General features: G+C 41.1%; 1 protein-coding gene across 17 annotated transcripts in view; it reads left to right on the top strand.

Moving 5' to 3' along the window:
• The window catches only part of CAMK2D (calcium/calmodulin dependent protein kinase II delta), an 805,387-nt gene that overhangs the window by 480,699 nt on the left and 309,952 nt on the right, over positions 1-14,736 (top strand). The gene's annotated exons all lie outside the window — the stretch shown is intronic.

Raw genomic sequence — 14,736 nt, 5'->3', positions numbered from 1 at the left:
CTTGTGTGAATTCTAATTATACCCATGGAGCATATAGATATGACTGGAACTTTTTTCCATAGGCACAGGCTGCCAAAACACCGGAAGCACGTATTAACCCCTTCCATGCTCATGACGAGCTCAGCTCGTCATGCAGCACAGTGCTCGTGTGCTTATGACGAGCTGAGCTAGTCATGACCACACCCGTTTATATTGCTGTCCAGCACAGCAGCGGAAACTCTCAAGCAGCGATGAGGTTAAAGTTGGCAAAGTCTATTTTTGTGAGTTTCTTCTTTTTCAGTGTTTCACTTCTGTTTCCAGAGGTTTACTGTAACGTTTTCAATGGAGCTTTTCAAATTAGACATCAGTATGGTGAAACAGAAATTTCTGGATATTAAAGGATCAAAATATTACAAAGATTCAGAATTATTCTCCTGTTTGTGGAGGTGTTTTGAGTTGCAGATATTAATTTCAGCATCTATGTAAGCCTCATGTGATGTCAGAAGAATTGCAAGACTGTTCAGGAAAATCTTTACAATTGAGTTTAAACCTTAAAAACAGTTGAGGAAATAGCATACATCAAATGCATTTTGTTGCCTTGGGACAGGGCGATCACATTTTGGAGACTACCAAGAGCATGAAAGGTTAGAATTTAGTGTTCGAATTAGGGTAAAGGAACTTCTGAACAAACATTTCTTTTTATAATAGTACCTACTCCACAGATTCTCTCCACTCAGTCACAGCATAGCTCATAGCGTCCTTACAGTATTTTGGATTCATTTATTTTTGTTCTAGCTTTTTCTTCACCCACTTAGTGCAGTAGCATTTTTTCTAACCATCTAGGTTTCTTGGTAAATGATCGTGGGTTAGACCCATTTGGCTAGTCCTTGAGTTTGCTAGCCATGGAGTTAATTTTAAAGAATGCATATCTGAGTAATACACAATTATTATTGTTACTTGGAAAAGAGTATTTATTCTTATGTATTAGGGTGCCTGTAAATCCTTGATGGTCTGATCTGAAAAAAGGACTTTGTTTACCCATAGTGTACTCTATACAAATCCTCAATAATGTTATTGGCACATTCTCTGCTTCCAATCAAAATCAATGTCCACTTTTGATGATTTCCTTAAAGTGATGAATATACTCCTCAGTTCGGACTTAATAATCATAATACATACCACTAAAGCTTTCCCTTCAACCAACAGGGTGTATGGTATGAAGTATCTTGCATTACAGTTCAATTTGGAGGAGGAATAAATATGGTTAATATCCTCTCAGACATTTAGACATGCATTAATGCTTATGAAACCTACTTCTTGCTTAAAAATTAGTATTGAATCTCAATTCAATTCTGTCTTTATTCAATCACAGGTAAATAAATCATAAAAGAGCACATCATAAAATACAATAACAATAATTAAAACGTGGTTAAAAAAATGAAAATGAGGGCATCGAATAAAGTGCATCACTTTCAGTATAAAAATGCCAACGGCTTAAAAAGAGACAGTAAATTCATCTAACACCAAGTGTGTAAGTACCATAGATGTATTAAAAACAATGATGAATTCAGAAAGATCAAACGCAGTAACAAATGGGATTAAAATAACATTGATTTTTGCAGCCATTCAACATTTTTCAAAGGAAGTAACCTTTTTGCATGCAAGGTGGCACGGAAGTTGCTGCAGAATTATCAGCACAACTCTACATCTTCTAATATTTTGGTTTCTCAATAGTGGAATAAGTGCTAGTGCTGTTTAGTCAAGGAAGCATAGTACTTGCAAAAGAACTACAAAGTGCAGCAATGACTAGGAAGAGGTTTCATCACACAGGCATAATAAAATATTAACATGTGAAAATTGACAATCAGGAAAACATACCAGCCACCTCATTGATCTAGTTTGAAATCATGGTAAATCCTCCCTTTACCAGGAATTCTGAACAAACACCAAGTAGGGGGCTATGGTATCCACTGTTTGAACGAGAAAAAAATATCCGACAGAAGTTTTCATTAGCTTCTCCCTCTCTCGATAGTCCTCTCTTAACAGTCCTCTCTATAGTTGAGAAAGCACTCATTTTGACACTCTTTGTCCCTCTTAGTGATATTTCCTGCGTTGTCAAAAATGTATGGGTAACCTAGGACTAAGGGTGGTCTCTCTAACATATCTGATCCATGGAATTTTGGAACTGTGATGACAAGAGAGGCAATAAAGGATAAAAAGATGATTAACATTGTCGCTTTCATTTTGCCAAACCGAGCACCATAGTAAAATCGAGGAAAGGCTAATTTGGTCCTCAACATATTCTAGGCCAAGCTCCTGATGTACAATGTAGTGGGAGGTGGGGAGGTGGAGAGGTGGATGGAGGAGCACCCAACAACCGTCAACAGACTGTTCTCTTCTGCTTGTACCCTTGCTGTATCACTATATCCCCAAACCCCTGAGCCTTTAACCAGGGAAGGGAGACACTTCCTCCTATAAATTTCTAAACTGGGGATAATAGGACTTCCCCTCAAGGTGGTGACCCATGAGAAGTCCCAACAGCACAAGAATACCGATTTACCCTACTCGCAACACATGGGGCCCAAGAACAAACCTTGTCAAACATCACCACCAGGTAGGGAAACTGGCTCACTCTAGCAAAAGATTTGCCACTTGTAAAGATGGGGAGAGTTTTAGTGTTCTTGCCCTCTCATGTCATGATGTGTGTCTTTGAAAGGTTTGTCCGCAAATCCAGCTCCTCCATAAAATTCGTGAAGGATGTGACCAGCTGCTTAGGGCCAGTTTCAGCCCTAGCCAAAAGCATTGCATGATCCTCATAAAGGAGAGCCGGCATTGGCTTATTACTCACTAAATGTTTCTCTGCCAATTTATGAAGGCTACTTCTTGCTTAAAATTTCTTATCTTATTGAATCTCAATCCTACATTCTGCATTCATGTAGACACTGCTACATTTAGCAGGTGAGGTAACTGAAGCACATGAAAATAAAATGATTTGCTCTCACACCCACAACGTGGACATGTAAATATGTAAAGGCCAACACTATAGCCTTATTAGCAGGATTTACATCCTACTGCTTTACATCTAGATCACATGCCCAATTTAAATTGAATTGAACAGTTTTCTGTTTTTATTTTTGTTTTTTTACTACTGAAGCCTAATTCATCATGTTGAAACTCATACAGGACATGGCCAACCATAATTGAAAGTGCATTTTAATTAGAATTCTTATTGCAATTGATCATCATATTGTGAACCGTGGCATTTACAAAGCCAAAATTAAAAATTGACTTTGACAGAATACATTGACGTCCGGTGTTGACTCGGGTCTTACTGTCAAGCTATGTTAAGCCGACCTTCTTCAACCTTATTGTTAGATAATTTTCAACTTTTAAATTGAATATTTTGAATAAGTTCTTCTAGCTTAATTGTCATTTTTCTTGCTCCTAGAAACTAATGCCACTCAAGCTTTGTTTCAATGTTTAGTCTCTTGCATATCTCATTAATCAGTATCTCTGTATGTTCCCATGCAATTCTTCAAGTACTATCATTGTAATTATTAAACCTTTAGTGGGTTAAAACATTGGTAAGCATTCAAAGCACACAAGTAGAAAAGAATGCTATCCTATAGCAGCAGTCATGCTCACCACATCTTGTTAAAATCTCTGTTTCTTACTATATCCAGCTACCTGTGTCCTCCTTCAACCTCTTTATTTTTTACCAAAAAAGATTGAGATGTGAGGAAAGTCCACATTGCAAGGAAAGTCCAGTCAATCAGCCTTTTCTAAAGATTTGTTTAGTCATTTCTTCATATTCCATTTGATTTATTAAGTGCCGATACAGGGTTAAAATAGTCACACTAGAAACTTATAACCATGCATGGATGCGAATAATAAAGGAGCACAGTTTGCCATTAGCCTGAATAATGTACTTATAGTAACAGCAAGAGCAGAAATCACGCTGTCAAAGCCAAAATATTTTTTCAGATTGTAAGTTTCTTTTTTAAGAGTAAGTTATAATAATATGGGGGACACAATGTGTTGAAGAATCATATAAAATTTAAATGAAATTGTAGACTACATTCTGTACGGACAAGGATGATTTGCACACTGCTCATCATGGATACTGGAGATTTACTCTTTAACATTGTTGTTTGAAAACTGAAACTGTAATATTTATCAATTATTTACATTGATTTAGAAAACAATATTGTCAGTTATCAAATGTATTAGTAGTAACAGCATTTATAGGCACTGTTGAAAATATCGCTGCTTTTTTGTCATGAATCTATCCATATTTAGGATTTGGATGGGGAGTTCTGTTTTTTAAAGACAAAAGTGGATAGTCATACTGCAAACCACAATGGGACATTTTCATAATTCCCACTTGTGACTCTTGCCTTTCCCCAAAGTCATGGTTAAGTCATAGAAACATTTTCATATAAAATAGGTTTAGAATGTCAAAGCATTTTAAGAAAAATCCACACTGTTTTCTGTCCTTGGCTAGTAACTAAATCCTGAAAATGTAGCGTATTCTCACTTAAAATCATGTCTTAAAAAGTTTACAATAGAACTTTCGGCAATAAACAGGAAAGTCAGGAACTTTTGTATACCCATGTTTGAAATAATTTAGGGTTTACACTTAAAGAATGTTAATACCTTTTTTTAACTTCTGTTTTTTTCTGTAACAAAAAGATTGAATACTAGAAGCAGCTAAAATATTTTAAGTAGTCTCTCTTAGATTCTGTACTCCTATTTCCCTGTAAGTTAATTGGAACATGTGTGATCAGTCTGTTAACAGATCTACAAATGCTTTCAACTGTAGTCCATTTCAGCAAATGAATTAGTTTTGACCTCTCATCATTTTTTTAATCTAGATCTCATCACAAGTATTACTGGCCAACCCATTGTTGTTTGTGTTAACTGTACACTTCGAGTATGCTTTGTTACCCACTGCTCAGCAGGCATTTGAATGCATACAGATTCCAATCTTGAGGTCATGTCTGATATTGAAAGACAGTGTTCGAGGCATATGAACTGTAGATCGTATATTGATGCGTAGATCGCCATCTGGTGTTGGGCTTGTACGTTTGCACTTTATTTTTGTCTTGAAAGAAGTCTTTGTAGTCACGAGGTAGGTGACTCCTCCTTAGGACAATAGTGTGCATAGGCATCGACTCCATCTCCAGATTGTTTTTTTCCGCCATCTGGTTAGGATGCGATTTGCTGCGCTCCGGGTCGGTGTCGGTTTCGAACCCCCTTCGACGCTCAATCCCTTTCCACTCGACTGTATTGTCCCGATCGCGTTTCCCTTTGGGCCTATCCACGCCGACCACTCCTGCAGTTAATGGAAAGGACTCCTTTAAAAAAATGCCCCTGGTGTGGTGCTGAGCTCCCACATATGGACTTGCACAAGGTTTGTAATCGCTGCCTCTTTCCGGAGCATGAAGACAGAAACTGCATCGTTCAGGTCGAAGAAAATCATCCATGACCGTCTGGTGCGACGTCAAAAAATGTCTCGCAGAACCAGCTCGATTCCAGATATCTTCGTAGCAGATCCCAATGTCCAGCTGGAGCAACAAGGTGATAAAGAAGACATCTTTGTCTCTGAGGCCGACAACTCCGACGTCGAAGAGGAGACAATCACCCCGGTTTATCGGTCCGTGAGTACCGAAACCCCTCTCCCAAAACCCAAACCTAAGGCTCCGGCAGCATGGTTCAGACGCCCCACCCTCGGGCCCGGCTATAAAACCTAAAGATAAGCCTTCCGGCTCGGGCTCGAGCCAGCCCCATTCCGGTGCAGACAAATCACCTTTGGCACCGAAGCACAAGACCAAAGATGTGCCACACTCTAATCCGTCGGCACCAAAAACAGCCTCAACGCCGAAGTCCTCGACATCGAAACATACCAAGGACAAATCTTCGGACCCGAAAAAATCTTCGGAGCCACAAACTCCTATAACAAAATCTAAGGAGTCCAAGACCCCACAGAAAGCCTCAAACTCTGTTCAAAGAACATTCGGACCCAAAGTCTTCGGCACTGAAAAAAGACATTTTACCCACACAGTCTATACCTGAGTTTTCGGATCCGAAACTAAAAACTCTTTTTATTGACCCATAGACTTGAAAAGTTGTCGCCAAACCTCAAAAAAAGAGGAAACTGGACACTTCGGAAGAATCTGAAATACCCTTGAAACGAAAGGAGATCAGTACTATCACCTCTCCTCCTCCTTTTCCTACTCCAGCTGATCTAAATCTTTTAATTTCTCCACCACACTCCCCACAACATACTTTTTCATCTCAAACACTAGATGATGAAGATGATAATACTGATGGGGGTGTGAATATAGATCCAGATGGGGATGATGATGATGCACATACCTTCCCACACAACGTAGACCCTTGGGATGACTACAACACAGATCCCAACCCACATAATGACCCGGATCTCTAACCATCTAGGCCATCACCCCAGACAACAATATTGGGTTTGCACAACTAATCAATAGGGCTGGCCAATACCACAGGGTACAATTACATTCTGATCCCTTAGAAGAAGATTTCTTGCTTGAAACCTTTGCACCCTCGCAAAAATCCATGCACACCCTGCCAATGTTAAAAGGCATGCTCAAACATGCCCCAGGCGTTTTTAAGGACCCTGTGAGAACCAAGATTCTCAACACCAGGATAGACAAAGTATAAGGCAGCTCCCACAGAGTACAGGCGACACCCCTCGTCCTCATAAGGAGTCCAAACTAATAGACTCATCTGGTAAACGTATTGCATCACAGGCCGCAAACCATTGGCGGATTGCCAATGCCCAAGCATTATTGGCCAGGTACAACAGGACTCACTGTGACGAGCTTGAACAGCTCATGCAATCCCTTCCTGACCAGTACAAACAAAAATCCAATGACCTTATACAAGAGGGGACATTAATCACAAACTCCTCAATTAAATGTGCGCTCAACATGGCTGATACCGCATTGCGTGCCATTAACACTAGTGTTGCGTTACACAGGCACGCTTGGGTCCGAATCTCTGGATTCAAGCAGGAGGTGCAATCTGCTATTCTTAATCAGCCCTCTGATCAAGAGCATATTTTCTGTCCTTCAGTCGACACATCTGTAGAAAAGATGAAAGTAGATACGGACACTGCTAAGGCCATGGGGCTTTACAATTGCCTTCCTCAAGAGGTTCTTTTTGCCGCTCCTTCTACAGGACTGGCTCCAAAACCATTGGCTCAGAGCATCCCTCTTCTTAGTATAAAAGCCCAACTCAAACATCCTCCAAAGGATACTTTCACAGAGGCTACAGAGGTGACAATGATAGGAGAAGAGGTCACAGCAACAATAACCGCAACTCCCCTACCACCAAACAGTGACCTCTCTGCACTTCGCCCCGATCATCCCACTCCTGTCGGGGAATGTCTTTCACAGTTCCTACCTGTCTGGAATTCCATCACAACAGACAAGTGGGTAATACAAATTATCCAGTCTGGTTATTGCCTGGAACTCACCTCTACTCCCTCAAATGTTCCTCCCAGACACCGTCCAATGTCCTCAGAACATCTGACACTTCTCAAACAAGAGGTTCTCGCTCTATTACAAAAACATGCAATAGAACCAGTCCCCTTGCCTCATCTAGGCACAGGGGTTTACTCCCTCTATTTCCTTATTCCAAACAAGCATTTGCAATGCAATAGGTCTCACATTTGTGAGAGTTTTAACTATTGGCATTGAAAATGACAATGCGTTTTATGTATGTGTTTTAAAAACTTGCAAGCGGTAGTAAACACGCACTTTACTACTTATAGTCGTTGCTTACGAGAACCAAGACTTGCCGTAACTGTGCCTCATTTACTGCCAGACTTGATTGTCGTAAGCATGGACTACAAGTACAAAGTGCTGATTTACTCACCCCTTTCAGGTTTTCAAAGGACAAAAATAAAATGTATTGTCATTTACAATGCCAATAGCTCTAACTCTCGCAAATGCTAGACCTATTGCATTGCAAATGCTTGGTATTCTTAGAAACTGAGTGCAGAGATCTAGAAAGGGTACACGAAGGAACAAACTTCTTCGGTGGAAACATTTACAGGTGGTGCAAATAGTGAAGGGGCCCAATCTGGTAAATGCATTTAAGATTGCCATACAAGATTTTTAAGATGACTACATTTACCTTAATGTTGATATGCTAAAAATATGGCATGAATCTGGCCCTCCTGGACTGACACTGGAGAACCCTATACAGTATGGCATAATTTTATAGTAGAGTTAGTAGAAACTATGCAATAAAAACAGTCATGGGAATGCACTGGTCTTATTTCAAGATGAAACTATAAGTATCGTTATTTGCAGCGCCATCCCACCAGAATTAATAACATAAAAAGTACATACTCTCACAAGACCTCGACTCCGGTGCTTGACTGTTCTTTCTATTACTGATAGGCATCATTTACACTTCTAGTTCTACAGAAAATGGTATGAACACTACCAAGCCTGGAATATATTATTCTAGACAGTAATATCCCGAAGGAAAGCAGACTTTTCAAACCTGTCCGCTATTTCTTTCAGATGATGCGTCCAGCTGGCAATGTTTTACATTCGAGTGGTGTACGATCACCTGCAATTTAGCCTACTAGGGGGCATCAAAGGCACCAATACATCCCTGCCCTGTAAATGAGAAGGGGAGGCTGGATTGACCGCTGTAGAGAGGTGCCAAAAACTGGGAGCCTCCCACATGGCGGCCGGCAGCGCACACGCTACTTTAAAGTTTTTGAGGATCCCGGGCCTTGAACATTGCCTCCAAGGGACGCACCCTGTTGCAGAAGGCCGGGATCTTTTAAAGTGGTGCCTCAAGCATGTATATAGATCGGGGCCCTTCACTGTGCTACCGCTGCTAGTGACGTAATGCTATTTATTGGCGGCACTTCATGGAAGCATTTTCCATTTCTATTCCATGATTCCTTAAGTTAAGAATTGCACATCGAGGCACTCCGAACATTAGTTTACCGAAACAGGTTTCTGACGGGTTCGGGGGGGGTGGGGGGGGTTGTTATCAAAGTTGCTGTACGGGATTATTACGCTGCACAGGCAAGCACACGCACGGGCTCTTGTCCCCCGGGAGTCTCCCTAAAACGGGTGAATGAAAAATACGAGCCCGGGAGGCAGCAGAGCTCGCGGGGGTGGAGGAGGGCCAGGAGGTTACCTCACCACAGCGGCTCGGAGGGAAGTGAGACTGCGTGCCCTTCTCTCTCCACCCAAACAGAGGCACATGATCCATCACTACAGGCCCAATCAGAGAGCCGGAGTGGCGCGTGGTGCAGGCATGAAGGCAGCATGACCGAGCTTCAGCTTGCTGAACTCTTCCTGAACCTTCCCTGGACAGCCTCATCAGACAAGCTGATAAGAAAAGTATTCATGACAGCATTCACGCCGGCCGGCCACAAAGCAGGAACTGGGGTCAGGAGGGGCTGTCCGAAAAACGGACAGGGTGGCACCCAAAAACACTCCTTTCCATTGGGAAGCCAGCATTTATCATAAACGCTGACACTACCCAATGGAAAGGAGGGGCGGGGCTCACAGTCCCTTTTAGAAATCTTGTATTTACAAGATCTCTCAGAGGCGGGCAGCTTCACTGCCATGCCCAGCCGAGACCTAAAAAGGACAGCTTCTCTCAGGCCCACATTGGATCTCAGAACGCCAAACCTCTACATTCAATCAAAATACTTCCACATGGTCACTCTCCAACAGATGCTCGCTCTGCTTCAACAGGGCGACTTTCTCTCCACTCTGGATTTAAAGGATGCCTACTTTCACATTCACCCTGCTCACAGGAAATCTCTCAGGTTCGTGGTAGACGATCAACACTACCAATTCAAAGTCCTCCCATTTGGGGTGACTACAGCACCCAGAGTCTTCACCAAGTATCTTGCAGTAGTTGCGGCCCACTTATGAAGACAGCACATTTATGTCTTCCCTTATCTGGACGACTGGTTCATAAAAGCCAAGTCACACAGCAGCTGTGTGCAACACACACACAAAATAATCCAACTGCTTCACGACTTGGGATTCACAGTAAGCCTCACCAAATCCCACCTCCAACCGTCCAGCATACAACCATATCTATGGTCAACAATAGACACTTCAAAATCTCTAGCATACCCCAACCAAGTCAGGATAAGCACCACACAAGCTCTTATAGCAAGATTTCAGCCTCAACACTCACTAACAGCTCAAGTATTCATGCAGCTAATCTGGATGGTGGCCTCCTGCTTTCTCATCGTCCCTTATGCAAGACTCCAAATGCATGCCTTACAGGAGTGTTTAGTACAACAGATCTGGTGTTGGTGGACAGCCGCACACATCGCTCTCTGCAGTGGTGGAACACACAAAACCTTTCCAAAGGGCGGTTGTTCCTCCAACACAGATAGTGCTAACAGCAGACGCATCGCTCACCGGCTGGGGAGCTCATCTTCAAAATCATACCATTCGGGGCATATGGACCCCTCAGCAAAAACATTTCCACAGAAATTACCTGGAATTGTTAGCAGACTCCCTAACGTTAAAGTCTTTTACACTTCACCTCACAGGCAAAGCTGTGTGGTCTTTACAGACAACATGTATTCCATACAAAAAAGGGGGGGACACACTTTCTGCAGCTTTCACACCTAGCTCAAAGCATATGGAGATGGGCCATTCCTCAAAACATATATCTCCTTGCAGAACACCTCCCAGGAGTACAGAATCAGATTTCAGATCTTCTCAGTTGTCAAAGACCGCAGATCCACGAATGGCAACTTCATCCTCAAGTCCTGTTTCCATTCTATCAAATATGGGGCCAACCAGATATAGACCTGTTCGCCACACACCAAAATGCCCAAACTTCGCATACAGGTATCCAAACCCATTGTCCAAAGGCAATGCGCTATGGATGAACTGGTCAGGCAAATTTGCTTACTCTTTTCCGCCTCTCCCACTCATTCCGCTAGTGGTTCGGAAGCTCAAACAGTATTCCTTCACAATGATCCTAATTGCTCCAATATGAGCCAGACAGCCATGGTTCACAACCCTATTGGAACTATAAGTAGTTCCTAATCAAAAGCTACGCCTCTCACCCAAACTTCTCACTCAGAACCATGGAGAGATAAGGCATCCAGATCCCAGTCAACTCAACCTTGCGACCTGGCACCTGAAATCTTGGAGTTTGGCTACCTCAATCCCCCCCAGACTGCAGGAACATCATTAAAGAGGCTAAACATCCTATCACTAGAGCTTGCTATGCCGCAAAGTGGAAAAGATTTGTAATTTACTGTACAAATAACCAAATCAACCCACTAGATACTTCTATTCAAAACATAATCTGTTACCTTTTGCATCTACAACAATGTAACTTAGTGCATAGATCCATTAGTCTACATCTCGCTGCAATAGCAGCCTATCTCCAAAACAGTCAACACTTGTCGTTGTTTAGGGTACCAGCTATCAAAGCTTTTATGGAAAGACTTAAAAGAATAATTCCACCTAGAGTTCTACCCTCTCCAGTATGGAACTGAAATGTGGTCCTTACCATACTCATGGGTCCCCCATTTGAACCTATGTATAAATGCAAATTAAAATTTCTTACATGGAAAGTAGCTCTCCTGTTTGCGATCACCTATCTCAGAAGAGTCAGTGAACTCCAGGCATTAACCATACAAGAACCATTTCTGCAAAACCATCACAACAAAGTGGTTCTTAGGACTAACCCACTACCTAAAGTTGTGTCTGCTTTCCACCTTAACCATTCTGCAGAACTCTCAGTGCTTTTCCCTCTACCAGACTCAGTAGCAGAACAAGCTCTTCACACCCTAGACGTGAAAGGGGCGATACTTTACTACATTGAAAGATCAAAGTCCTTTAGAAAGACTAAACAACTTTTTGTGGCTTTCTCCCCACCTCATAATGGCAATCCCATCTCAAAAACAGGGATTGCAAGGTTGACTGTTAAATGCATCCAGATATGCTATGCTAAAGCCAACCGCAACTTAACCATTCCCCCTAGAGCTCACTCCACACGTAAACTAGGGGTATCTATGGCATTCTTAGGAAACATTCCCCTAGATGACATCTGTAAAGCAGCAACTTGGTCTAAACTGCACACCTCCACAAAACACTATTGTGTGGATGTTCAGGCAAAACAAGCTAGTATGGGCCAGGCTGTATTAAGAACACTTTTAGAAACCACTGCACCAGATACAGGTAGCCACCGCTAAAGAGGTAACTGCTGTGTATTCTATGCATAAGTACAGGATCTACAGCTCATATGCCGGGAACGAAAAATGCTACTACCAGTATGCATCTGTTCTTGGCATGTAGAGCTGTATATTTGTATACGCCCACCCACCTCCATAGATACGTCTATCTGTTCCAGTATTATCTTACTTAGATACATTACACACGGACATCCTTTTCTATTTCTTACTAACTCCATCATAACCCTCCATGGCAAAACAATCTGGAGATGGAGTTGATGCCCATGCGCACTATCGTCCCAAGTAGGAGTCGCCTACCTTGTGACTACAAAGACTTCTTCCAAGACAAAAACAAAGTGCAAACCTCCAAGCCCAACAACAGATGGTGATCTATGCATAAGTATGCGAATCTACAGCTCTACCTGCCAAGAACAGATGCAGACTGGTAAGTAGAATTTACCTTGCCATTTATATGCATGTACTTTTAGGGATTGACTGAATAATTGGTAACGGATGTTACCTTCTCTTGTTCATAGGTATTCTTTTATAAATTGTCCTAAGAGTACAGATATATCTTTATAGCATTCAGCAAATAAGTCCCAGTGATATATTTGGAAAATATTTCCAATTTAATATCCGGAATTCTAATGGCATAGTTCTGTTAAGGCCAATAGAGAAGCAAATAAAATATAATAGATGTCTGTTCTTTTAGCTGTATACTTGAAATACCCAGGCGCAGTTGATTTAACTCAGTTGCACCATTGGCTTTTCATGATTATTTGCCTAATTTTCTTGTACAGTTCAAAGGACCATTCTAAGATCATAACTTAAAATTAAGACATACTGATATAATTCTCAGGAGGAACAATTCTATGGACCCTGTTAAGCTATAACTAACATCTTAGGAACCATCAGTCTTTCTTCAATTATTCCCTTCCCTCCATGCGGACCTTCAATGGTGAAAGTATGTTGTATCAATAACCAACATGTGATGCACTGGAAGCGTGCTAAACCTTATCAAATGACTATTATCAGGAGTCTTTATCACTTAGAGTGGTGTATCAGAGTGGTCATCACAATTTGCTCTTCCTCATATAAAAACACTGTGTAGTGTACAGTTTATTAGAACAATAGTGTTTGTCATGTGATGGTGAACAGCAGCATCTGTGAACTTGTTGATACTTGGACGTACAACAAAACGTTTGTTAGCAATTTTACAGTACCCTTTTGGGTCTGTCGACTTTAAAATTAAAACTGCATCCAGCATACTCCACTTACATCTGTAAGCAGAAAATATAAAGCATGCTGTGAATGTAAATAAGCATACAAATAGAATGATGCTGGGAGAATGTTCCTGCAGATCTGCTAATATTCTAACCCCATTTTCGAATTGTTCCTCTCAGTGATATATATTTGGTCTATGTTTTACAGGGATGTGTGATTAGGAAGATGCACATACCAACAGTCTTTGCATCTAGGACAACCGGATATATTTGTCGAGAAATAAAAGGATGTAAATTACCTTGGCAGATAGTTCATTTTTAGGATCTATTTACTTTTGAATTATTAAAACAAGTTGACATACAACAACTATACAGTGAGACACAAAACGGTGGTAAATTGATCATTCTGTCCTTTTTTTAAAAAAAAACATGTTTTAAATATAATAACAGGCTTAGTTCATAAACATGATCCTACTGTAGTACAGAAAAATATAGACTAATGTTTTGCAGCTTTCCAGCTTTGAATTAGATTTGCAAACAATGACAGATTTAGGTTAAGTAAATGAAACCACTATAGAGGGAAGGATTTATTAGGCAGCTGAAAAGCTGGCAGAATGTTCCTGCAGTAGGCCTATATAACAACTCCTTTCCTCCAGGTACTAACATACAGCCCTTTGTGTTCCCTAACAGGTGATTGGATAGTAAAGTCACATTTGTTGTACTTTGTTTAACCTCTTGTAGTGGGAGGCAGTGTACATATCTTGAGTCCAAACCAATTCTTGAATAAATATCAGTTACCTGGCACTTCATCAAGATCCCCTCCACCCCTTAGTCTGTGCTACAGATAAAAGAACAAATTCTGTAGAATCCTTAAATGACAAGATCTATTTGAAGATCAATTCTAAACTAGCAATGGTCCAGCTGCACCTGAAAATATCCAGCAAAAGCAGTAATATGTATGTCTTTGGGGAAAAAGTGTTCCTACTCATGACAAAAAAACAGTGTCCTTTTCACATGAATGTGAGAGCAGCCCAAATTGGAAGCAGATTTAGACTACATCAGAAATGCTGATAATATGGACTGCACTACCATTTGTAAGCACTACTAGTCTTGAGAAGGAAACAAGAATTGGAAGCAAAGACACTGTTTGTTAACCTCACAGGTAGGGCCACATCTGTCACTGCTCTTGTGTGTATGTTGTCTAATCTAGTAACCAGTATATTGAAAAAATGTATAAGAAAGTATGATCTGGCATATGCATGATAGCCTGTGCATTCTAAATGCATTTTTGTTTAAGATGAA

Source organism: Lissotriton helveticus, chromosome 2_1 (assembly GCF_964261635.1).
Source record: "Lissotriton helveticus chromosome 2_1, aLisHel1.1, whole genome shotgun sequence".
NCBI lineage: Eukaryota > Metazoa > Chordata > Amphibia > Caudata > Salamandridae > Lissotriton > Lissotriton helveticus.
The sequence above is the reverse complement of the archived record's forward strand: the minus strand, read 5'-3'. Positions and strand labels throughout refer to the sequence as shown.